The sequence below is a fragment of the Ips typographus genome, linkage group LG11 (assembly GCF_016097725.1).
Source record: "Ips typographus isolate SLU linkage group LG11, UJ_Ityp_2.0, whole genome shotgun sequence".
NCBI lineage: Eukaryota > Metazoa > Arthropoda > Insecta > Coleoptera > Curculionidae > Ips > Ips typographus.
The window spans coordinates 2,491,628-2,518,226 of record NC_138432.1 but is presented as its reverse complement, the minus strand read 5'-3'; the positions used below and the strand labels follow the sequence as shown (position 1 = coordinate 2,518,226).

General features: G+C 32.6%; 1 long non-coding RNA gene across 1 annotated transcript; it reads left to right on the top strand.

Annotated features, from left to right (window-relative positions):
- Positions 1–4,988: 4,988 nt before the first annotated feature.
- LOC145735649 (uncharacterized) lies at positions 4,989–14,840 on the top strand. Its single transcript, XR_014179717.1, has 3 exons — positions 4,989–5,183; positions 5,303–5,489; positions 13,712–14,840. It is a non-coding gene; the product is annotated as an uncharacterized LOC145735649 (long non-coding RNA).
- Positions 14,841–26,599: the final 11,759 nt, after the last annotated feature.

The following is a 26,599-nucleotide window of genomic DNA, read 5'->3' as shown; positions in this document are numbered from 1 at the left end:
ACATTTTTTAAATTTTTGAAAAATTTTAAAATTGAAAAAATTAGTTAAAATGACATTTTTAATAAAGCAGATCGATTGCAAAACACTATAAAAATTGAATGAAATCGATTTTTATCAAAAAAACACACTTTTTAAGTTTTTGAACATTTTCAAAAAAAAGTTAAAAACAGTTAAAATGACAGTTTAAAGGTGCAAAACGATTGCAGAACACTTTAAAAATTGAATAAAATCAATTTTAATCAAATAAACACACTTTTTAAGTTTTTGAACTTTTTCAAAAAAAAGTTAAAAACAGTTAAAATGACAGTTTTAATGGTGCAAAACAATTGCAGAACATTTTAAAAATTTAATAGAATTAATATTAATCAAAAAAACACTTTTTTAAAATTTTTGAAAAAGTTAAAAACAGTTAAAATGACAATTTTAATGGTGCAAAACAATCGCAGAACACTTTAAAAATTTAATAGAATTAATTTTAATAAAAAAAACACACTTTTTAAGTTTTTGAACATTTTCAAAAAAAAGTTAAAAACAGTTAAAATGACAATTTAAAGGTGCAAAACGATTCCAGAACACTTCAAAAATTTAATAGAATTAATTTTAATCAAAAAAACACCTTTTTCAAATTTTTGAAAAATTTTAAAATTGAAAAAATTAGTCAAAATGACAATTTTAATAAAGCAGATCGATTGTAGAACACTATAGAAATTGAATTGAATCGATTTTTATCAAAAAAACACAATTTTTAAGTTTTTGAACATTTTCAAAAAAAAGTTAAAAACAGTTAAAATGACAATTTAAAGGTGCAAAACGATTGTAGAACACTTTAAAAATTTAATAGAATTAACTTTAATCAAAAAAACACCTTTTTTAAATTTTTGAAAAATTTTAAATTTGAAAAAATTAGTTAAAATGACATTTTTAATAAAGCAGATCGATTGCAAAACACTATAAAAATTGAATTAAATCGATTTTTATCAAAAAAACACACTTTTTAAGTTTTTGAACATTTTCAAAAAAAAGTTAAAAACAGTTAAAATGACAGTTTAAAGGTGCAAAACGATTGCAGAACACTTTAAAAATTGAATAAAATCAATTTTAATCAAATAAACACACTTTTTAAGTTTTTGAACTTTTTCAAAAAAAAGTTAAAAACAGTTAAAATGACAGTTTTAATGGTGCAAAACAATTGCAGAACATTTTAAAAATTTAATAGAATTAATATTAATCAAAAAAACACTTTTTTAAAATTTTTGAAAAAGTTAAAAACAGTTAAAATGACAATTTTAATGGTGCAAAACAATCGCAGAACACTTTAAAAATTTAATAGAATTAATTTTAATAAAAAACACACTTTTTAAGTTTTTGAACATTTTCAAAAAAAAGTTAAAAACAGTTAAAATGACAATTTAAAGGTGCAAAACGATTGCAGAACACTTTAAAAATTTAATAGAATTAATTTTAATCAAAAAAACTCTTTTTTTTAATTTTTGAAAAAGTTAAAAACAGTTAAAATGACAGTTTTAATGGTGCAAAACGATTGCAGAACACTTTAAAAATTTAATAGAATTAATTTTAATCAAAAAAACTCTTTTTTTTAATTTTTGAAAAAGTTAAAAACAGTTAAAATGACAGTTTTAATGGTGCAAAACAATTGCAAAACACTTTAAAAATTGAATAGAATTAATTTTAATCAAAAAAACACACTTTTTAAGTTTTTGAACATTTTCAAAAAAAAGTTAAAAACAGTTAAAATGACCATTTAAAGGTGCAAAACGATTGCAGAACACTTAAAAAATTTAATAGAATTAATTTTAATCAAAAAAACACTTTTTTAAAATTTTTGAAAAAGTTAAAAAATAAAAAAATTAGTCAAAATGACAATTTTAATAAAGCAGATCGATTCTAGAACACTATAAAAATTGAATTAAATCGATTTTTATCCAAAAAACACACTTTTTAAGTTTTTGAACATTTTCAAAAAAAAGTTAAAAACAGTTAAAATGACAATTTAAAGGTGCAAAACGATTGCAGAACACTTTAAAAATTTAATAGAATTAATTTTAATCAAAAAAACTTTTTTTTAATTTTTGAAAAAGTTAAAAACAGTTAAAATGACAGTTTTAATGGTGCAAAACAATTGCAAAACACTTTAAAAATTGAATAGAATTAATATTTTAATCAAAAAAACACACTTTTTAAGTTTTTGAACATTTTCAAAAAAAAGTTAAAAACAGTTAAAATGACAATTTAAAGGTGCAAAACGATTGCAGAACACTTTAAAAATTTAATAGAATTAATTTTAATCAAAAAAACACCTTTTTGAAAAATTTTGAAAATTAAAAGAATTAGACAAAATAAAAATATTAATAAAGCAGATCCATTGTAAAACACTATAAAAATTGAATAAAATCGATTTTTATAAAAAAAACACACTTTTTGAATTTTTAAAAATTTTTGAAAAAGTTAAAAACAGTTAAAATGGCAGTTTTAATGGTGCAAAATGATTTCAGAACATTTTAGAAATTGAATAAAATCGATTTTTATAAAAAAAACGCTTTTTTTAAATTTTAAAAAATTTTTGAAAAATTTAAAAACAGTTAAAATGGCAGTTTTAATGGTGCAAAATGATTTCAGAACACTTTAGAAATTGAATAAAATCGATTTTTATAAAAAAAACCGCATTTTTTAAATTTTTGAAAAAGTTAAAAATTAGTCAAAATGACTTTTTAAATAAGGCAAATTAATTGCATAGCATTTTAGAAATTGAATAAAAACAATTTTTATTAAAAAAACGCATTTTTAAAATTTTTAAAAAATTTTGAAAAAGTTAAAAACAGTTAAAATTACAGTTCTAATAAAGCAAATCGATTGCATAACACTGTAAAAATTGAATAAAATCGATTTTTATCAAAAAAACACTTTTTTTAAATTTTTGAAAAAGTTAAAAAATAAAAAAATTAGTCAAAATGACAATTTTAATAAAGCAGATCGATTCTAGAACACTATAAAAATTGAATTAAATCGATTTTTATCCAAAAAACACACTTTTTAAGTTTTTGAACATTTTCAAAAAAAAGTTAAAAACAGTTAAAATGACAATTTAAAGGTGCAAAACGATTGCAGAACACTTTAAAAATTTAATAGAATTAATTTTAATCAAAAAAACTTTTTTTTAATTTTTGAAAAAGTTAAAAACAGTTAAAATGGCAGTTTTAATGGTGCAAAATGATTTCAGAACATTTTAGAAATTGAATAAAATCGATTTTTATAAAAAAAACGCTTTTTTTAAATTTTAAAAAATTTTTGAAAAATTTAAAAACAGTTAAAATGGCAGTTTTAATGGTGCAAAATGATTTCAGAACACTTTAGAAATTGAATAAAATCGATTTTTATAAAAAAAAACGCATTTTTTAAATTTTTGAAAAAGTTAAAAATTAGTCAAAATGACTTTTTAAATAAGGCAAATTAATTGCATAGCATTTTAGAAATTGAATAAAAACAATTTTTATTAAAAAAACGCATTTTTAAAATTTTTAAAAAATTTTGAAAAAGTTAAAAACAGTTAAAATTACAGTTCTAATAAAGCAAATCGATTGCATAACACTGTAAAAATTGAATAAAATCGATTTTTATCAAAAAAACGCATTTTTAAAATTTTTAAAAAATTTTGAAAAAGTTAAAAACAGTTAAAATGGCAGTTTTAATGATGCAAAATGATTGCAGAACACTTTAGCAATTGAATAAAATCGATTTTCATAAAAAACCACATATTTTGAGTTTTTAAAAATTTTTGAAAAATTAAAAATTAGTCAAAATTACTTTTTTAATAAAGCAAATTAATTGCAGAACACTATAAAAATTAAATTAAATCAATTTTTATCAAAAAAATGCATTTTTAAAATTTTTAAAAGATTTTGAAAAAGTTAAAAACAGTTAAAATTACAATTTTAATAAAGCAAATCGATTGTAGAACAGTATAAAAATTTAATAAAATCGATTTTTATCAAAAAAAACACAATTTTTAAGTTTTTGAACATTTTTAAAAAAAGTTAAAAACAGTTAAAATGACAACTTTAATGGTGCAAAACAATTGCAAAACACTTTAAAAATTTAATAGAATTAATTTTAATCAAAGAAACACTTTTTTAAAAATTTTGAAAAAGTTAAAAATTAGTTAAAATGACAATTTTAATAAAGCAGATCAATTGTAGAACACTATAAAAATTGAATTAAATCGATTTTTATCAAAAAAACACACTTTTTGAATTTTTAAAAATTTTTGAACATTTTTAAAAAAGTTAAAAACAGTTAAAATGACAGTTTTAATGGTGCAAAACAATTGCAGAACACTTTAAAAATTTAATAGAAGTAATTTTATTCAAAAAAAACACTTTTTTTCAATTTTTGAAAAAGTTAAAAATAGTTAAAATGACAGTTTTAATGGTATATTTTTTTATCAAAACAACACACATTTTGAAAATGTTAAAAAACAGTCAAAAAGGCAGTTTTAGTGGTGCATATCGATTGTAGAACATAAAACAGTTAAAATGACAGTTTTGATGACGTAAAGCAATTATAAGTGACTTTAGAAATTGCAAAATTTCGCAAAAGCATCGAGACACGTTTTAAATGTTGGGAAAAACGTAATTGTCCTGAGTTTTATCATAAAATCTCTTAAAAACTATAACCCTTGAAAACTTACCCCATTAAATGATAACTTATTATTGTACACCATATAAATACACCTTAATTAAGCTTAAATCAGTGAAATTAAATTAACCTACACTTGACTAATATTATATAGATAGGTAGATAAGTATAACCTATGTAAGTAATACCTCCACTCAGTAGAGGTGGACTTCACTTGTTCAATGTAAAGAATAAACCATTGGTTTTAAGTTCATACTGTGCAGCCGAGCATCCACTGTGACGTCACGCGACGTATCGCTTTGAGGAAACAGGTTTTGCTGATAGGGCCGCCCTCTTGGATCTGTTGTGTTGAAGTAAAATTCCCACTTGTCACTTGTTATGTCAAAAAAAACTACCTAGACTAGAACATGCTGCTAAATTATATTTTTATGACAAAATCCAATAATTTAATTAATGAAAATTATACACTAATATCAAGGAAATGTATGTTTTTTGATTGACATAATGGATGCAACAGCTGCTGGGCCCAGGTAAGATTACGATGACAATTTCATACCTAACCTATGTAATAAACCATGCTATTGCTGATGCATCATTACTACACGTTTTTTAAGGGTGGTTCTAGTAACTAATTAGGCTAGTCTTACAGATCTGCAACTGGTATATGCTGCATACATCACTACTTTTCCATGTGGTTGAAAAAGCACAACTTTTATGAAGAAAGTGACTACATTTCCTAGGGACTGCAATCAAGTCAAGTTGGAGAAGAATAAAATCCTGTGCAATATTTTAAACTATCTACATTACAACAGTGGATTAAAAAAGGAAGTTTTAAGGTGAGTTAACTGATTTTAATGATAGTAACATTAAAATAAAAAGCAATGCAGTTTTCAATATGGTTTTTCCTTTAACACAATAATCATCATTGTTCACTTTGTAGACTGCATTGTTCAACCCTGCAACATTTCATGCTCGTCTCTCGTATGCTGCACTCGTTTGGGGTCATGCATCGGGCTCTAAGCGCCTGTTTGGGCTGCAGCGGAGAGCTATCAGATTGTTGAGTGGATTGGGATATAGAGATGATTGTAGAGTACAGTTTTCGCAACTCGGCATAATGACCTGGCCATCAATATATATATTGGAGAATCTGCTGTATGTCAAGAATAACTTTTGTTTGTTTCCTGCTCATGAGGACGTACATGCTTATCCAACTAGACATAAACGAGATTTAATACCGGCGTATTGCCGTCTGGGAAGGTGTCAGGATGGCCCTGGCTACTGGGCAGTGAAATATTTTAATGCATTGCCCATCCTAATTAGGGAACTACCTATTAATAAATTTAAAGAAAATGTTAAAAGACTATTAACTGTAAATGTATTTTATTCTAATCAAGAGTATTTTGACCACTTCAAACAAGGTGCCTAGTCTTGTGGGGGTGTTTTGGTGTTTTGTTGTTTTGTGGATTTTAACCTCGCTGTTGACTTAATATTTAATTTTAATTTTGAATTTTCTTTTGATCGTAAGTTGTGTTTGTATAGTAGACCAAGTTTGTATCCATTTGACGTATGTACATCACTGTAACTGTGATTTTTAAACATGAATAGATTATTTGAATTTGAATTTGAATTTGAACCTTGAGTTAATATGTATTATATGTAGTATATGAGGCAGGGTTTACCCAAGTTTTTAGTTGTAGTATTAATAAATATACTTATTCTCCATATCAACCGAGGGGTAGAATGCCGAGGTAATTTGGTGTACACACTCGAGGTATTATGAGGCACTTTTCCATTACTACAAGACATTACGAGGCATTTTGAGATATTTATAAAGCATTTGAGAGTATTGTGGGGCATTGTCTGTATATTTCAAAATGTAGTTTATTAATATAACAAAATTGACTGAAAATTGAACGTAACAGCATAGGCACAAGTAATTATTATGGTAAAATCTTTGTTACATGATATTGAGTTGAAACAATATTCATTACAAATTATTATAAAAATGTACCAATTTTTCAACATTTAAACTACATTTTTAAGGTCACGTGACTGTTTTTAACAGGTGTCAACTGGCTTTTACAGTGTTGCAGGCTCAAAATTGTATTATTAACGTCGCACAACGTGTATTTTACAATTTCAGCTTTTACAAATGTCTAAATTTAATTTACCAAATGATCAACATTTAAATTACATTTTAAAGTTATGTGACTGTTTTTGACAGGTGTCAGTTGGCTTGGACAGTGTTGCAAGCTCTAAAATGACATAATCAAAGTCACATGATGTGTCTCTTGCTTTTACAAATGTCTAAAATAGTCTAAATGTAATTTGCCAAAGTTTTTAATTTTAAACCACATTTTAAAGGTCATGTGACTAATTTTGACAGATGTCAACTGACCTTTACAGTGTTGCAAGAACATGCAGAATTGCATTTTCAACGTCACGTAACGTGTATTTTGCAAGTTAAGTTTTAACAACCTTTTAAATTTAATTTACCATTTTTCAAAGTTTAAACTGCGTTTTGCACTTCACGTGACTGTTTTTGACAATGTCAACTAGCCTTTACAATGTTGCAAGCTCAAAAATTAAATTATCAAGTCATGTGACCTATAGTTCTTACAATTTTATTACTGTCTAAATTTAAATTACTGTTGTTAATTAACTGTTTCTATGTCTGTATTTAAGAAAGCAACAAATGTGTAAACATTTTAAGGTATCCTAAGGCATTTTAAATAATTTAAAGGCATTTTGATGTATTTCAAAGCAGTTAGAGGCATTTTAGGCAGTTTTTTTAAGGCATTATCACTATGAGGTATAATCGAAGCATTGTGAGGTATTTTAAAGGCATTTCAAGGTATTTCGTATGCAAAAAGGCATTTTGGTGTACAAAAAATTATCGGCGGTCTACCCCTCTATATCAACCCTGAGTAAAGTAACCTGGACTACTTTGTTTACTACGTGTTGTTATGGACAAAAATTAAGTTTTTAATTACGTCTATGTAGACCTGCGAATTAAAATTAAACTAAATTTTCATTCAAGTCAAATTAAGTTTTCTCAATTTCGTAAAACTATTAAAGATTTAGCTACATAATGAATAAAATGTTATAGAAGCAATTGTGAGTCTAAATAGAATTCATTTAGGCATTATTTAAAAAATACCACATATCGTCAGAACATTCATCTTGCTCCAAAGGGACTAAATGCATCCTGAACTTATTAAGTCACTTTAATGTTCCTCTCGAAATTTGTCTATTGCATTGCAATGTTCTCCTGTTTTTGTGTGATTTTTGGAATCAATTTCTGCCAAAAAATATATAATATATTTGTAAATTAAAAAGTATAAGGTATAACTTAAAAAGAAGGTTTAACTTAAGGTATAACGTTTAGTCCCTTTGGAGCAACATGAATGTTCTGATGATATATGGTATTTTTAAATAATGCCTAAATGAATTCTATTTAGACTCACAATTGCTTCTATAACATTTTATTCATTATGTAGCTACATTTTTAATAGTTTTATGAAATTTACCGCGCTATCCTTGGCCTTCAAAGATCCATTAATCTAATTTGCTCAATACTTCAAGTTAGGGACCAGAATTTGAAAAACGGTTTTCACTGACCTATTTGGATGTTATTTGGCTACTTTTTCATAAAGAAAAAGGTCATATCATACCATTTATTTTTTTATCTTTTTTGGAATTTGAGTTATGGTGTCAAAACTAGCCCCCTGGCGGAGAAATATTCAACTAAATTTAAGTTTAGTTAATAATAATTAATATTTAATTATTTTTTTTTTTTATATTTTGGTTGATTCTTATTGCCTAAGAAATGCTGTTTTCAACAATACCAAATTTGTTGAAATTGGTCAAACTGTTAAGAAGTTAAAGCAGGTTATTGCAAAAACAATTGAACACCCCATGCCATCTTTGTTTTTGAAATAACAGAAGTTTGTGTTTTACGAAAATAATAGATAAATTGGTTCGCTTTAAAAATGTGGAAAAAAAATTCTAGTTTATTGTGTAAAATTTATAGAAAATGCAATTTAAAAATTTAAGCTGGCAGTTACGGCCTCTAGTGGTCATTTTTAGAACTTTAAAATATTCTCCAGCGATTCGTCAGTGCCGATTAACCTAAAAAAATTTTTACCTTTAAGTCATACGACGAACGGTTCCCAAGATATGGTCGAGGAACAGTCTTATTGGGTCACCCGGTACAAATTTACATTTAATTAATTTTTTTTTAATTTGGGGGTATAAACCAGGCATTAGTTTTTTTTTTATTTTGAATAGAACCTTATATTTTTTAATACATTTGTAGATACTAGGTAGAATTTTTTTTTTTAAGTTTTATTTTAATATTTATACTTCAACCTAATAGTTTTCCTCGAGGTTTTACTAATATTTGATATAAAACTTTAAGAACCTGTACCTCCATAACGAAACAATTTTCGATCATGATTTATATAGAAAACTAGGTTTTTTTTCGACGTTTAATCAAACCCTAAAATACAGGGTTTCACGATAAATGTGTCATATTTTATGGTTTGATTAAAAGTAAAAAATTACCCTAGTTTGCTAAACCATGGGCCAAAGATGTTCCGTTATGGAGATGCAGGGTGTTAAAGTTTGGATCTATTTCTTCAAACCGGTCTCAGATATTTTTATTAAACTTTGTAGGTGTCAACTGTCCACGATAAGGCGCGTGTTGCAATAAAAAACACATTTTTTAATTTTGCCAGTAGCGTTCAATCAAACACGTTCCTGAATGTTTTTGCGCAAAAAAATATGTACACCACTCTTTTTCTATTAAACGCAAATCAATTTTGAATTCCCCATTCAATTTAGAACAGAAAAGCTTTCTAGTAACTTTTCGGTACACCTTTCTGTTTTCCAATAAAAAATTGAAAATCATAAAAATGTACCCATAAAATCAATACTAAATCGTCGACTGTTTATTAATCAATATCTAAATTTTTATTAATTTAGTCTTTGAAAAAAAAAAAACTATTCGATAGGAACAAGCAGTATCTTCCTATTTTTTTATTAAAAAACTGGATAAATCAAAATTTTAAAATTGAATAGAGACGAAATTCGAAGATTTAGTATTAATTTTAATGGTACTTTTGCAGGATTTTTTATTCGAAAACGAGATGACGTACCAAAAAGTTACTAGATGCCTTTTCTGTGTTAAATTGAATAAGGAATTCAGAACTGATTTGCATTTTATGGAAAAACAGTGGCGTACATATTTTTTTTTTGCGAAAAATGGTCAATAACTTGTTCGATTAGACGCCACTAGCAAAAATAAAAAATATATTTTTAATGGCAAAACGAACTTTATCGTTGACACCTAAAAAGTTTTACGAAAATATCTCTTATTGTTTTGATGAAATAAATAAATTTAGATTTTTTTACCCAAACTTTAACACCCTGTATCTACATAACGAAACATTATCTTTAAACCATGGTTTATATAGCACAATAGAGTTATTTTTTGACGTTTAATCAAACCCTAAAATATAACGCATTTATCGTGAAACATCCTGTATAACGCTTTATTATGAAACACCCTGTTGACTGATTCAGCTTAAGTAATTTCGACTTTTTTAATTGGAACAGCCTGTGTATTACTTATTTTTCTGATAGCTTTTGCAATTCAACTTTTGTGAAGTATGTCATATACCTACCTAATTTAAATGTCTGCGATTTATTTATATTTTTCAACTTTTACCTGCATTTTTTGTTATCTTAACTAAACTATAATCTGAAAATTGTCTTTAACAATTCAATTGAACAATAAACATTTTAAATTGTTGTGGTTAATGACATACAAAATTAAAACATTTGTTTTTTTTATACATTATACAGGGTTATTCACGTTATTCGACACGGAAAATTGTGACTAAAGTATTCACTTTCAACAAACTTTTAATTCTGGGATGGATGTAGACCTATTGGAGGTATCTTTTAAAAATATTTTCAAGATTTACCGGTTGTCCCAAATGCAGAAAAAGTATCAAAGTTATATTTTTTCAAATGGAATACTTAGTATTTTATTTGATATTGAGGTTTGGTACGTCTAAACTTTACAGTTTCTCAGATATTCGTTATTTTGTAAAAATTTAGAACAAGGTTTATTGTTTAATCACTCAACCTATGTTTGATATCAATCAAAATTGGCTTGGGAACTGCTAAATGATCAAGTTTTAGGATCCATGGGTGAGAAATTGTCTAGCTCATACAGGATGTCTCAAAATTTTTCTCCCAATAATTCCAACCTTTAAACTTTAACAACTTGTCAAAATCAAATTGAATAGTTTATTTATGGTGGTCGAATTTTATGGTTAAAGTAGATGCAAAATTTAATTATCTACCGAAAATTATTGAGGTCTCTTATGACTAACTGTTTGCGTTTTCTTGGAAAGTTAACATTTCTCGAACTCGCACCGATTTTGAGTGATTTTTGATACCCTTGAGAAATGACCACAGATTAGCGAATTAGCGAAATTTTTAGGAGTATATCCATTAAGATACTTAATAATGTTGCTGAAGGACTCAAAAACGGAGTAGGTATGTTTCTGTTTGTAGTCGAATTGTCGCCGTTTTAAACATTTTTTATGAATTATTTTTGTAACTTGGATAGCAAATTTACAAAGTATTAAGCCACTAGTTAATTCTAAGCTTTACTCCGATTAGAGCGATAGATATGTAATTGGAAAAGATACCAAGTGATCTTTGAACGGTATCCAAAATCAGTCGATTTTCCAAGAAAACGTTAACAATTAGCGGTATGAAAGCTTAATAATTTTCGATAGGTAATTAAATTTTGCATATATTGTAACCATAAAATTGGTGGGGTTCCATTTGATTTTGACAAGTTTATACTACTTCAAAATTTGAGACCCCCCCTGATATGAGCTAGACAATTTATCACTTTTGGGTCATAAAACTTAATCTGTTATCAGCGCCCAAACCAATGTTGGTCAATAAATCTCAAAGGAAGGTTGAATGTTTAAATGTTAATATTTGTTCTACATTTTTACAAATTTAGAAATATCTGAGGAACTGTAAAGTTTAGACCTATCAAACATCAATGAACTTCAATTAATTTTTATTTTCAACGTAGATTCTGAAAATAAAGTAATATACTAGATGTTCCAATTGAAAAAACATGACTTTGATACTTTTTCTGCATTTGGGACAACCGGTACATCTTGCAAATATTTTTAAAACCTACCTTCAATATCCATCCCAGAATCAAAACTTTTTTGAAAGTGAATAGGTTAGTCGCAATCTTCCGTGTCGAATAATGTGAATAACCCTGTATAGGGTGGACCATAAGTAATGGGACATAGAGCTACATCATTACTACTACTATTTTGCTACTACTACGCTATCTGCAACTATTTCAGCTGCTTCAAAGGACTTAAACTTTTTTTACGCAGTTGAAACGGAGATACGACTTCAAAATATTATTCTAATATGTTTTCTATTTAAAAAAAGTATACTAGTTTTAGATCTTAAATGTTGTCCGTTTTCGAGATATTTAATGTTTTAATATTGTTTTGCTAATACGGTTAATGGTTAAAGGGTAAAGTACATTTACAAAATTCATAATAACCTGCAACGTATATAAATTAATTGGTACAGTTTTTGAGATGATTGGTGGTGACGTGCGTATGGGTGATGACGTCGGTGGCCAGATTCCTTTCGGATCGGAGAGGACAAAGTCCGATACCTGGCTGCGGGTTTTTTTTGTCGTGCGTTTAGAGTAAAATTGTATTATAGTTTGCTATACTAAATGAAACGAATACTCGAATGGCTTATCGGGGAGATGAGCGGAGAAAGAATGTAAGGTAAAAAAAGATTGTCGGTTGAAAGTGGTTCGTGCAGGTCTGTTTGAATCGAGATTTCTTAGTAGTAGGCGAAATTATCTTGTGTTTAAGAAATTTAAAAAGTATTATAAATCACAATAGTATTTATAAACTGTTGTGTGACCAAAACCTGTGTGTAACCAAAACTGTTAAAAGTCAGAAACGGTTGAAGTTAGGTAAAGGAACTGAGGACAAAAGGTCACATCGGTAAGCCTTTCAGGACTTGAGAATTTAATTAATGTTTAGACTACCGTTTTGCTGACAAAGCCACCATTTTTATGAAACGGGTAAACAGGTCATTGTTGCTGGTACGGTTGCTCGACAACCGCCTATACAGTGCAGGTCAAAAGTTTAAATTTTCTCATTTTTGTTCGTGTTTTACGACGAAAGGGCTCAAGTTAGAGATCCGAAAAAAATACACAAAACTAGTCCGTGATAGGTACTATAACTTTCATTATTACGATTTTTCAATCAAATCAACCGTACAGGCGCAAAAAAATTAAAACCGTTTTCCCATGTTAATCTCCTATGTCCAGGGTGCTCTTGGACACCTGGTATTACCTTTAAAATTTTACATTTATTGTAAATTAATTTTGCAATGCGGAAAAGTAACTTTACCGCATCCGGTGCGGAAAAGTACTCTTTCCCGCACTCAAATAAGTGTGTAAAAGTGCATTTACCGCACCTGAGTAGGAAAGGTTTTTTTCATTATTCTTACTAGTCTGAAAACTATCTATTTTTTGGTTGATTTGTTTGAAAAAATGTACCTTTTCCGTGAGGACGCTGGAAAGTGCGCATGTCCCGTGCGCTGTTTTTAACTGGTGGGTTTTCTCGTGCGCTAACAAATACGTGTTTTGCATAAAATAATTTTTTTTAAAGTCAGTAAATTTCTGATATTATACGTTAAGTTACGTATACGAAAACATGCGAACAGATGTGTATGGTAAATACCTTCTTCGCAACTGTGAGTATAATTTTCGTACGTTTCTAAACTTGTTTATGGTCAGAAATAGACCACCTGTGGGCTAGATTGAATGGTAATTCAATGTATAATGAATTTTTATACTGATTTTATGCTACAATATAAATTCAAGCTTCAGCTAACATTGGTTAAAACCGAGTTAAAACTTAAAACACATTGACATTTCTTATATTCTCGTGATAATATATTTTTTTTGTTACAGATATTCTCCCGGTGAAGCGAGAAGCAAAAAAAGGTCATCCAGGTCAATCTTGGATTTTTTTTAATTTTAATAATAAACTAATGATTGGGGCGCGGGTGGTGTGTAGTTTTATTTGCGATTTCGATTTGCTGTTATGCCATTTGCAGCATTGTTCTATCCACAATATCTGGCCGAATAATTTTCATTTAATTTCCAACTAAATGCTGAAGTATTAGAAATATTGTCATTCCTTTAAATGTCAATCTACGCATGGCGAACTGAGTAACTGTGCAGAAGTTGACATTGGGAGTGAACAAGGACCAGCAATCAGTAATATCTATCTAACGTACAATTTATTTTCCAACTGATTAACATCCTACAGCAAATTTAACTTTTTGTGTCTGCTCAGCTCCTATTTATATCGAAGAATTAATGCTAATTACATGTGTTTTCTAAGAACTATGAATAATGCCCAAACGGCATTTGGACGTTGATTCAACGTTCGATTAACCGACGTTGGGGCGACAGCATTTCTACTCGTATTTGCACTATTTTGGGGAATACAAATTTGAGTCGATTGGACGTCGGGTCACGACTAATACGGTATATTAACCCTTTCAGTCATGACCCTTCTAAAAACATTTTGAAAAAAATTGGCGTTTTGAGGGAAAAATATTAATTTTTTATGATTTTTCGTGAATTAGCCTAATTGGTTTCCTACGGCCGAGGTACTAAAACGAGATATTCTGAACCTTAATGGAGGCGAATGTCTGAAATCTCTGTGCCGTAGCCAGGGCCAATAAACAAATAACTGATTTAGTGAGATTTTCCAAGGATAACTCTTCGTTCTGTAAGTTATGGATAAAGTCCAATAAGATCTGAGGATCCCAAGTAAACTCATAACGAGGTCTTTGAGGACGCAATCTCGAAATGCCTCTAATAAACCTCTTAATAAAAGGATGTCTGCTAAAATTATCCGGAAAAATCAGTGATAAAGCTGATCGAATATTGTTGAACGAGCCGTATTTAAAAGTTCTTTTGTCCAATAAATCCCTGAAAAACAAAATCACCTGATCCAAGGAAGCTCCGTAGACTGACAATTGTTTTTCTGTACAGTATGTCCACCAAAGCCGATATGCTGAATCATACTGTTATAGTGGACGCTGATAAAGACTGCAAAATAACTGGCAAACCTTCTTCAGGCATACCTTTTAGCAAAAAGGCTTCCCTGATAATCGTCCTGCAACCAGGGTAAGATCCTTTACAGGGAACAGCTGATCTCTAAACGGAGAAAAAATTAAATTATTAGATGGTCCTAAATATAAACGAGTGTCAACCAAAAGCTTGGAGAATAATGCATACCAAGCCTGTGATGGCCAATAGGGAACCACCAAAATTCCTTCTGCTCTATCGGAGATTATTTTCTTTAAAACTCTCGCGATTAAAGCAAAGGGTGGAAAAGCGTAAAAATAGAAATTTTCCCAAGGGATTGTAAAAGCATCTATTGCTAGAGCCTGGGGATCATTGAACAAGGAAATGTAATGCTGGCATTTCTTATTATAAAATGACGCAAAAAGGTCTACATCAAAAGATCCAAATCTGCAAACTATTAAATCAAATTCATGGGAATTTAATTCCCATTCAGTTTCACATCTGGTAATTCGGGAGCTCCTATCTGCCAAATTGTCTTTAGAGGCTACGTAGGTAGCATGTATCCAAATATTTCTTTTCTCGCACCACTTCCAAATAGATTGACACAATTTATTAAGTTTTCTATTTCTGATGCTGCCCATACGGTTTATATAATAAATCGCAGTTACATTATCAATTCTCAAAAGAACATTTTTGCCAAAGTGAGAACTGTTTGTAAAATACTTTAAGCCGTTAAAAGCAGCTAATAGCTCCAAATAATTTATGTGGTATTCTTTTTCTCCAGAGTCCCAGAACCCATGAGCCTCTCTTCCAACACAATGAGCTCCTCAACCAGTATTAGAAGCATCCGTGTAAATCTCGACAGAGTAAACATCCTGTCGAAATACTTGAGAAGCATTTTCTATAGCAGATAACCACCATTTTAAGTCTCTCTTTAATAACCTAGAATTGATAAGACATTTCTGATTAGCATTAACTAAAGCAGTAACTTTGAACCTCTCCAAATTTTTCAAATATAATAGCCCATATTTTACAGCTGGCAAAGTAGATACCAGTAAACCAGATAAATGAGCCACAAACTGTATTCTACATTCTGACAGCCTCAAAAAAACTTTAATGGTTGAGATAATCCTTTGTTTTTTCTCTTCAGGCAATGAGATTGTCATGGAGACAGAATCAAAATAAAAACCAAGAAATTTGCACTTTTGGGATGGAGACAGGCAACTCTTTTTAAAATTAATAACAAGTCCCAAATAAGCCAACAAATCAATAGAAATTCTAGTGTGAAATTTGGCCAGGTGCTCACTCTGAGACAGAATAAGCATATCGTCCAAATAAATGATGCAGCAAATTTCCAGCTTATGTAGGTGTGCAACTACAGCCTTCATAATCTTTGTGAATACATATGGCGCACATGAAAGGCCAAAAGGTAGACCAACAAATTCGAAACAATTCTTTTCAAAAACAAACCTCAAAATTCTTCTTGAAGAAGAATTAATTGGGACCAGGAAAAAAGCGTCAATAGTTGTCATCCACCAACCTGCCTGCAAAAGTTTAACAACTGTACGCCAATCTTCCATTTTAAAGTGAGGAGATTTAACAAATTGATTTAGTCTTTTGAGATTGAGGATAAAGCGTTTATCTCCATTAGGCTTATTTATTAGAAAAAAGGGAGACAGTATCTGGCGAGAAGATGGTGAACATTTTCTTATAGCACCTGAAACTAATAGCTTATTTAAAGCTTTAAGAATTTGTTGTTTTTCAAATACGGAAAATTGTTGTTTTCTTTGCCCTGATAAACTGCGCAAGGGCAGGCCCTGAAAATGCAGACGATAACCCTGCTTAATCCAACTTATTATTGTTGGCTTAGGATTTATTATTCTCCATCTTTTTACAAAATGCTTCAGTCTACCCCCATGTTTACCTACCTTTACTTCTTCCTGTATGCATAGGCCCTCTCCTCGGCCTTCCCCCACTCTACTTTGCCTTTCTCCTGTCGGTAAAGAGGTTTTTGCCCCCTCTGATATCTCGGTTCCCTCTGTCTGTAAGACCGAGATGGGGCATTCCAGTTTAAAGAACTAGGACCTCCTCTTGTGTTTGCCTGCTTTAAGGAAACTGACTGAATGCTCTTAAGTTCCCTACTGTTTTTCTCAATCTCCTTCTGAGCCTTAATTTTAACCCAAAAAGCATTGTTTCCACCTTGCTGTTTATAGCAATTTGCTTAATCATCTTATCCAATAAGGGTACAACACAAAACCTCCTACTCTGAGATAATTGATAATGCAGATCTACAAGAATTCGACCTGCATCCAAAGCTGGCTGTAAAGCAGCTTTACGCACTGAGTTGTTATCTGCAGTGGACTCATTTAGTAATAAATTTAAAACACAGCCTAAAGCTGACAAAGCTGATCCCAACTGAGTCTGAGAACTAGCTAAATACTTATCTCTTTTTAATAAACTTTTAGATAATATACCTGCTACCTCCACATTAAGATCTGGGGCTTTCAAATGCATCAAATTAAGAGGAATTGGATATTTCTCCATTAGATTAGTTCGGGCTTCCCTTGATAAACCTGAAGCCAAAAGGTTCTCCCAACGTACAGTCAAAATGCCCCATTTAACTCAATTTTATTGGTTTTCTTTAAATCCGGGTCATCACCCAAAAGCTTAATGGTCTCTTCATCTAGACCCTCTTCATCATGCAAAACCAGAACGTCTTCATTGCCCGCCGAGCCACTTGATGGACTGCGATCTAAGGCTTTAGACTCGGTTTGCGGGCTATTACCCCCTGAAGAAGACTGGGACTCGAAACTAGAGCTTTCGCTGTAGTCCCTTCTTCTGCGAGACTGATATTCTCGCTTTGAAGAAATTCGGGAAGAACGATTTTCGCACGTGCTTTTTCTATTTAACAAAGACTCTAGCAGTCTGACTCGTTTTTCTAGACTCGAGCGAGAACTAGAACGTGAACGAGACCTAACACGTTTCCTAGAGGACATCTTTGAACCCACCTAAAGACCTAAATCAAAAGGAAAATTTAATTGCCCTAAACGTAAAAGTAAAAACGTGGGACTATAAAAGGTCAACATCCTTACCAACCAGCGCCGAAAACGAAAGTGAGCTAGTTAGGAAGTTCACCTAATTGACAGGAATTTTCAATTGGCAGTTAATGACATTTTCAAACGTCAACATTCGGCGCCAGGCCAGCACCGCGAGCAGTACTACTCAGTGAATAATATAATCTATGAAGAATGAAGCGCTGAAATATAATTTAACATCTTGTACTTGAAAGTCCTTGCACAGTAAATTCAACAGATGTGAAGAGCACAAACTATCCCCCTTTAGACTGGAAAGCGCCATCTCGTAACAGAGCGCATCACTAATACTCAATTTTTGGCATTCACCAAATGTCAGGAAGTTTTTTTTTTCTATATATTTTTTTAAATTCTAATTATACGCCCATTCATAAAGACATTTTCAACCGTAACCAATTTATTATTATGTAGTACGTATATAGTTCAATTTTCATAGTAGACAAATTTTAATATTGTTTATCATAATTTCAACACTATTGATTAATAATAAATTGGCAACGATTAAAAGTGTCTTTACGAACAGGCCTTTTAAAGAACAAAAACAGGCCTTTCTTTTTTATTGTATATTAAATTTTGTTACTCTTACTATAGCATACAAAAACAAAATTTAATTTACTTACAATTAGATTTACTTATGGTAATAAATTGTCACAGTGATTAAATTAAACTGTAATAAAAAAATTACAGGTTGGTAGGCGAAAATGTGCTCTACAACTTTTATCTGAATCATTTTCCATTAAATGAATTGTGCAGGCGCAAAAAATCAAAACCGTTTTCCCATGTCCAGGGTGCTCTTGAACCCCCTGTATAATACAACAAAATATTAAGCAAGTGTTTCAATTGTTTCGTTGAGACTATAAATCCACATTTTATTGTTTTCCTTGTTTGAGGAAATACTATGGGATGGTTCTCAATAACAATAATATGGTCAGTCCTACTCGTGGCTAAATAACATATATCTGAAACGAAATGTGATGGATTGACTACAAACGAATTTCGGTAATTAATCATGTGATGGACTTAATTCTTAATCATAAGCGCATTTTCTTGTTGTAACCTTAAAGTTTCAAGTCCGTAATGCATTATATTGGTTTATACAAAATTCCATAAACATATTCATAACTAATGACCTTGAAAGATGGTTAATTTCAACTTTTAAAATATAATTATCAATAAAAACTAAATCTGAATCTGTCAAATACTAAAAGAAATGTATTGGTTAGATTGCAAACTTTTAATATTTTGAATAGTTGAAATAAAAACAACCGATTTCATAACCAAAAAATGAATATTGTGTTATTATTAATTGATGAATAACATTTGACAGAGAAAAATAATAAATTTATGAATTAAGAATAAGAAATTGCATTGCAACACCTTTCTCGTAAATGTAGTAAATTAAGAAATAATTTTATGATAAACTATTTATAATTATTAATTTTGTTTATGGAATTGCATTGAAAGCAATGTGTGCATATAAACGTCGCCAAAAAATATATACGAATACGAATTTCTGTAATTAATCATGTGATGGTTCTGAAAAGAACCTTTGTTCAACGTCGTCGTCATCAGCAGTATAAAGTTGAGCTGAAACTAACAAAAAAAATTCACTTTGACCTGTCCTTGCCTAAAGGAAGGGTTACAGGTTACAGTTTTTTTTATTTTCAATAGTTTTTTGGGGAGAAAAACTAAATTTTATTGTTACTGAGAGTCAATTAAATTAAAAGTTGGGGAATATTTTATATATACTTTTTATACCTGAAACGTGATGAGAAAATTAAGGACAAACGAATTTCTGTAATTAATCATGTGATGGTTCTGAAAAGAACCTTTGTTCATCGTCGTCGTCGTCGTCGTCGTAGCCGTCATCATAAAGTTGAGCTGAAATTAACAAAAAATGTCAATAGTACTTTTAAAAATGTAAGAAAAACACTTTGAGCTGTCCTTGGCTTCGATCAATGTTGTTGCATGCAAAAAATATGCAAACAACACATTAATCTACTAAGCCCTTCCACCCACGTCAAGGTCACACAGCTCCATGGAAGGGTACCTTTTAGATTAGAAACAGGTAAATAAATATTTCACCTAAAACTTACGAGGCGTGTCCATAAAATAGGTTCCACGAATTTTTTTCAAATAAAAAAACTGGTTTAATTTTAAAGAAAAGTATATTTTTGGAAAGTTCAGTCCTTCTTTTATTTTTCTACATAATCGCCGTTGCGTTCTATGCACTTCTGCATTCGAGGCACCCACTTCTTTAAACCAGAGTTATAGAACTCTGCCGCCTGTCCGCGTAGAAAACTAACAACCGCATTTTGTACCTCTTCATCTGTCTTGAATTGGGTTCCGCCAAGATTTTTCTTCAACTCGGGGAAGAGATGGAAGTCACTTGGTGCTAAGTCTGGACTGTAGGGTGGGTGAGACACCATTTTCCATCCAAATTTTTCGATGAGGGCTGTGGTTCGATAGGCGGTGTGCGGTCGGGCGTTGTCGTGGTGAAAACGCACTCCTTTGGTCAGCATTCCTCTTCTCTTGTTCTGAATTGCACGTCTAAGATTTTTCAAGGTCTCACAGTACCGTTCAGCATTGATTGTTGTCCCGCGAGGCATAAACTCGCACAACAATAAGCCCTTTCGATCCCAAAAAACGCTAGCCATGATTTTTCCGGCAGACAGGATTTGTTTGAACTTCTTTGCTCTTGGCGAAGAAGGGTGCTTCCATTGCTTCGATTGCTCCTTTGTTTCCGGTGTGGTGTAGTGTACCCAGGTCTCGTCGCCAGTAACAATAGAGTCCAGAAATTCCTCTTCGGTTGTTCCGTGAAAAGCGAGAAATTCTTGGGCCGCTTCAACCCGCTGCCGCTGGTGGTCTGCAGTGAGCATTTTTGGTACCCATCTTGCGCAGACTTTTGAATAGCCTAAATGTTCAGTCAAAATCTTGTCGATTGTGGTTTTGCTGGCCTCCGGAATCTGTTCGCACAGCTCCCTAACTGTAATCCGTCGATCTTCGAGCATTGCCGCTTCGACTCTGGCAATTGTTTCGTCGGAAACCGATGGCCGCCCTGCACGGGCTTCGTCGTGGACGTCTGTTCGGCCATTTTTAAATTCCCTGACCCATCTGCGCACCATCCATACACTCTTCTCCATACACTTCACAAAGTTCCTCGTGAATTTCCTTCGCCGATTTCTTCTTAGCGGCCAGGAAACGAATAACAGACCGCAACTCGCAGCTGGCGGGAGACGCAAGAGGAAGCTCCATTGTTGACGGCTGCTGGGCCTAACCTAAACGTCGCAGCGACGCTGGCTTGGTGAGGAATTGTAGTGATGGAACCAAATAACCTGCCTCTGCTATCTGGTCGCGCATAGAAACGATCCTAGCGCCAGCGGCAGTCCGTGGAACTTATTTTACGGACAAGCCTCTTGTACCTATTTGTTGTTACCCCAGTGTAATTGTCATACTCGTACAGTACTTGAATTACACTAAAGTATTTGTCACAACATAAAGCATTTAAAGTTGTACAAATTGAATGAATGAAATACTAAAAAAAAGTTGGGTACGTTAGTTAAACTTTAAACACTTTATGTCGAAATGTGTGTTTTATGTGTGTGTGTTAGTATTTAAAGTGATTACACTTAAATGTCCAGATTCAAGTGTTTTAGTACCACTTTAAACACTTGTGTCGTTTGTGTATTTTTTGGTTTTTTGTTTTTAAATTTTTTTGGATTTTATTTTTTTTTTCCTATTCTATTATCTCCTATATCTACAACAGGGACCAGAGGGGAACTTAAAAACTATGCGCACCTAAAACTAACAATTTTTTTTTTGGGTCAATTTTAAACACCTACAGACTGTACGTGCGAGATCATCTAAAAAACGTACCAAATTTCAGATTGACCACACCAATCTGTAAACATTTTAAATTGATTTTACATTTTTTAAAATTTTTTTGGTAAATATAAAACATTTAAAATTGCCTAGCAAGACCAAATTCGTCTACACTTTTGTATCAGTTTAAAATATTTATATTAATTTTTTTTTATTTTTTTCCCTTCTTTGAAGGGGGCTGTCCAAATCCGGTAATAGCTTCCATCGCTTTGCGCTGACGAATTCTCGCCTCGATTTCCGCTATTTGTCTCGTTTTATCCCTCTGATCCTCTGTCAGTTGGTCGCTAATCGTATCCGAGGTGCCAGGCATATCAGCGACGGATTTGCGCATTTTCAACTCCACATCGGTGAGATCTGGACAAATGGGGTTGAAAAATTGCTCAAATTGCAAAATTTGCACCAGGTGCGCCTCGCTCACTTCTCCGTCACTGTCCTCGATTTGTTCTGGCGTCACAGTCGGTTTCGGCTCTTTTTCGACCCATTGCTCCTCTGCTGATGATGGTGGATGTCGTGGTATAGCAGAGGGCAATGATCGTAGCAGTAGCCCAGGTTGTGGCGAACCTCTTGGCGGCCGAACCTGCACGTCTGACAAAATTCGAATCTTCGACGATGATTTATGCGTGCCGGCCTGTGATGATTGTGATGGTGGTGCCAAGTAGGTTTTTGGTTCGTTGTGTCGTTTTTTTCGTGGTCGCGCTCTAGTTGAGAAGGCGATTGGTGGTGGCATCAACAGAGCGTCTCGGTCGTAAATGGTCGATGGTCGATCTCCAATCCGCCTGGTTCCATCAACACGTAATACCGCCGTGTCCAATGGGGGCAACAATAATTGTGGCAGCGACAATAATCGTGGTGGTCCACCATCATTACCGCCATCACCATCAACCACATTGCCACCATCGGGACCAACGACTACAGTATTGACGTTTTGATGGGCCCGTTTGCGTATATTATATACGACTACAGGCGGATCCGGTCTTACCGTAAACACTTCGCGGTGTACCACATTCCGCGATGTGAGCACGGTGGTAGGAAATGTGAAACGACCTTGCATCGGATGTGGCCCCACGAAAATTCGAACCTGTGCAGGATCGCCGACTCGCGACATGGCGACATACAACTGGCCGTGAGCAAAGCAGGGACTGGTGAGCGCAATCCCTACCCGCTTAAAAGTTTGTCCTTGCGACTTGTTGACAGTCATAGCGAATGCAAGGCGTACCGGGATTTGAGTTCGCTGTTGTTGTTGCTGTTGTTGCAGCTGCTCCTTCGGGTACAATATTGGCGACGAGAATTTTTTACTGTTACAAAATTTATTCATACAAACTAATGGAAAACGAGATTTTATTATTGTTTTTAATGAGATGGATGTGCTTGTCTATTAGCACAAAGTTTATCAAATCTTGGTGTTTGTGAAGATATAGCTACTCGTAGCTCCTTTTCTACAACTAAACGAGCTCGATATTTAGATTTCATTGCAGCCAAGGCAGAAAATCCCGTTTCGCATAAATATGATGTTGCGAACGGCAGCAGTACTTTCAAAGCTTTTGTTGACAAAGTGTTATATTCTGTATGAAGATTCAACCAGAATTGAACCAGAGATACAGTCTGAAATTTATGTTTTAATGTAGAATCACAAGATAATTCAATCAATTTTTCTTTTTCAATACTTGTCAATCCAAATTCATCATCTTCTTCGTCGATAAATGGATTATGTACCCACGCAAACTTTGTAAAATCAAGATCACCAAAATAATTCGAAAATTGAAGCAACAAACCATTCAAGTGTTCCACAAAGAGATTTTTGTTTGCTTCTATGTTATCTCGGGCGCATAAATTTAAACGTGGAAACATGTCAACCTTATTTTTTTGAAAATTTGATTTCCATAGCTCCACTTTTTTAATAAATGCTGTCACTTTGTCTTTTTGTATAAGCAAATGCATTTGCGGTCCTTGCATTGATTTATTAAGAACACTCAATTTTTGAAAAATGTCAACCAAATATGTAAGTTTAACAATAAAATTATCATCCCTAAATATATTGCCGTCATCATTATAATTTTCCTCGAGAAACATAGCAATTTCTTCTTTGAGTTCAAGTACCCTTTGAATCACTTTTGCACGGGATAGCCAACGCACTTCACAATAGTACAGAAGTGACGTGTAATTAGCTCGCATATCTTTACACAGTTTTGCGAACAACCTTGCTTTTAATGGACTGTTTTTTATGTAATTTATAACTTTCGTCACTTTTGCAAAAACATTGTTTAGTTCCTCGCTTATGGTTTTTGATACGAGAGCTGCTCTGTGGAGCATGCAGTGCGTCCAGACAACCTCAGGTGTTTTCATTTTAACTAGTGTTTGAAGACCAGTTTTGTGTCCCGCCATTGATTGTGCACCGTCGGTACAGAGCCCAATGCAATTATTTCACATTATGTCGTTCTCATTAAAAAATCTGTCTATTATTTTGAAAATTTCGTTGGATGTGGCTCTGTCAGGAATTGGTTTGCAAAATAAGATATCTTCAATTATATTAGTATCGTCAACATATCGAACATATGCAATTAAATGTGCGTCTTTAGCTACATCAGTAGCTTCATCTACTTGTATGGCGAATTTTGAAGTACGCATTCGAGAAACTAATTGGTCACAAAGATCTTCACATATATCATCAATTCTTCTGCCAATTGTATTATCAGCAAGCGGTATTTGTCGCAGCTGATTCGCATAACATTGGCCGAACATTGTTTTGACCATATCAATAGCCGCTGGCAAAACTAAGGTTTCTGCTATTGTGTGGGGTTTTTTACATTGAGCGATTCTGTACGACAGTAGGTATGATGCTAGTAAGGCATTTGATGGAACATGAACATTTTTTTTGAAATTTTTTTTGTTTTTAGATAACTCATCTAATTTTCTTTGAAAAAATTCTTGGGGCTTACCAACATATTCAGAATGAATAGTTTCAAGGTGCCGTTTTAATTTGCCGGGTCTCATACTTTCAGCAGCCAAAACTTTTGAACACAACAAACACATTGGTTTTTCCACATTATTGTTAATAATATTAGTAAATCCGAACGATAAATAGGATAAGTCGTATTTCCTTGTCTTGGGAGTTCTGCGTTCGTGTTCCTTGTGGCTTGTATTCCCACTACTTGTTTCAACGTTAGAATCTTCATTATTAGTGGATTTTCGCTTATATCCTATCAAAAACTTATCCATTTGTCTGGAAATATTAGGAATAATATTATATTATTCTGAAAAAAATTAAACTATTAAATTACTTACTATTATGATTAGTGGGCAATCACGTCAATAACAATAGACACTACCTAACACTGCTGAACCAATTAAATATTAGCTGTGACAAAGTGCATCGAGCTTTTCTTGTACGCATCTGTGGCGTTAGTGCGGGCCCCTGTTTGAAGCGACGCGACGTTAGCGCTAGTGTCTCCAAATTTACGACAGCCTTGGTTCAAAAGATTTGCCGGGGTCTAGGACGTCTAGGTTATATAGATGCTAAGAATATTACGAAATGTTTAGTTGAACTATGCGCTATAAAGCACGATTGTATTTTCCATTTATTCTCTCCTCTTTACATAAAAAACTTTAGCAGTAATTTGGAAAATTGTTCGCTGTGACTAATTTTCGCGGCTCCCTTTTTAATAGTCCGCGCCTCCCCAGGGAGGCGCGCCTCCCAGTTTGGAAAACGCTGATCTAGGTCATTACTAATCTCGTCCCAATTTATAGTGCGATGGACTTCATTTTTCGCTTCCATGCGACACATGTCCTCACCCTTCGTTACGTATTTGTACAGATATTTGACGGATGCCAAGGATCCGACGCACTCAAAATTGATGTGACTCTGATATTTGAGTGCCGCGTAACGATTGTAAGGCACGATATCGGCATTGGTGTACGTAATGTTGTTCGAAATGATCATGTGATTGTTGCGACGTCGACGATATTCATGGTGTCCATTTTTGACCGTTGAAGCGTTATAGTTTAAATTAGTGACCTCCCGTAGGGCCTTTGGAAAATACTTTTTGCAGATACCGTCCGCTCTCAAACAGGTAACGTTTGGGTCGCGGGTCGGTCCTCTGCACTTTGTATGCAGATAAAACTCGGCTACCGTTCTAAACAAAATCGGTTAGTCCGGAATCGGATAGTCCGGTATCTCGGCTGAAACGACATCGTCGACGCGCTCACGGCTGTTTAGTTTGTCGCGCTGTAAAAACGTCACCAAAGTGAGCATGAGGCAAGCCTCGTTTTTGAAATTCTATCGTGTAGAAATAGTTATGAACGCTACCGTACAATTGTTTCTTGACGATATCGTCTATAAACTCGGTTAATCTAATGTGGAATGCGCGACAAACCAAATCAGGACGGTTTGGCCATTTCTGTTTGTAAGCGAGGTTGTTTTGGATCTCTGGCCAATTCGGGTTCGTCGTAAACGTGATAAAGAGATCCGGCTTGCCATGTCTTGCTATTACATTAATCGCATCGAGGTACTGGCGATTCGTGAAACGCATTCCACGTCTCGACGACGCAGGCAAAATGAAAATTGACCCAACTCGATAATCCGTACCAGCTGCGTTTGCCCTTGTCTCCAAGTACCTTAACAAACTACCATAACTGGCTCGCCATCTAAATAGCTGGTGGGTTTTATGTTACCAAAACTCGTTCGCCTCCACTTTGACATAAGCGTCCACTACGTACTATTGAAGCAATTTGCAGCCATTATGCAAAATTGTAAATTCATTTAATTCACGGATAGGCGAGATCGAGC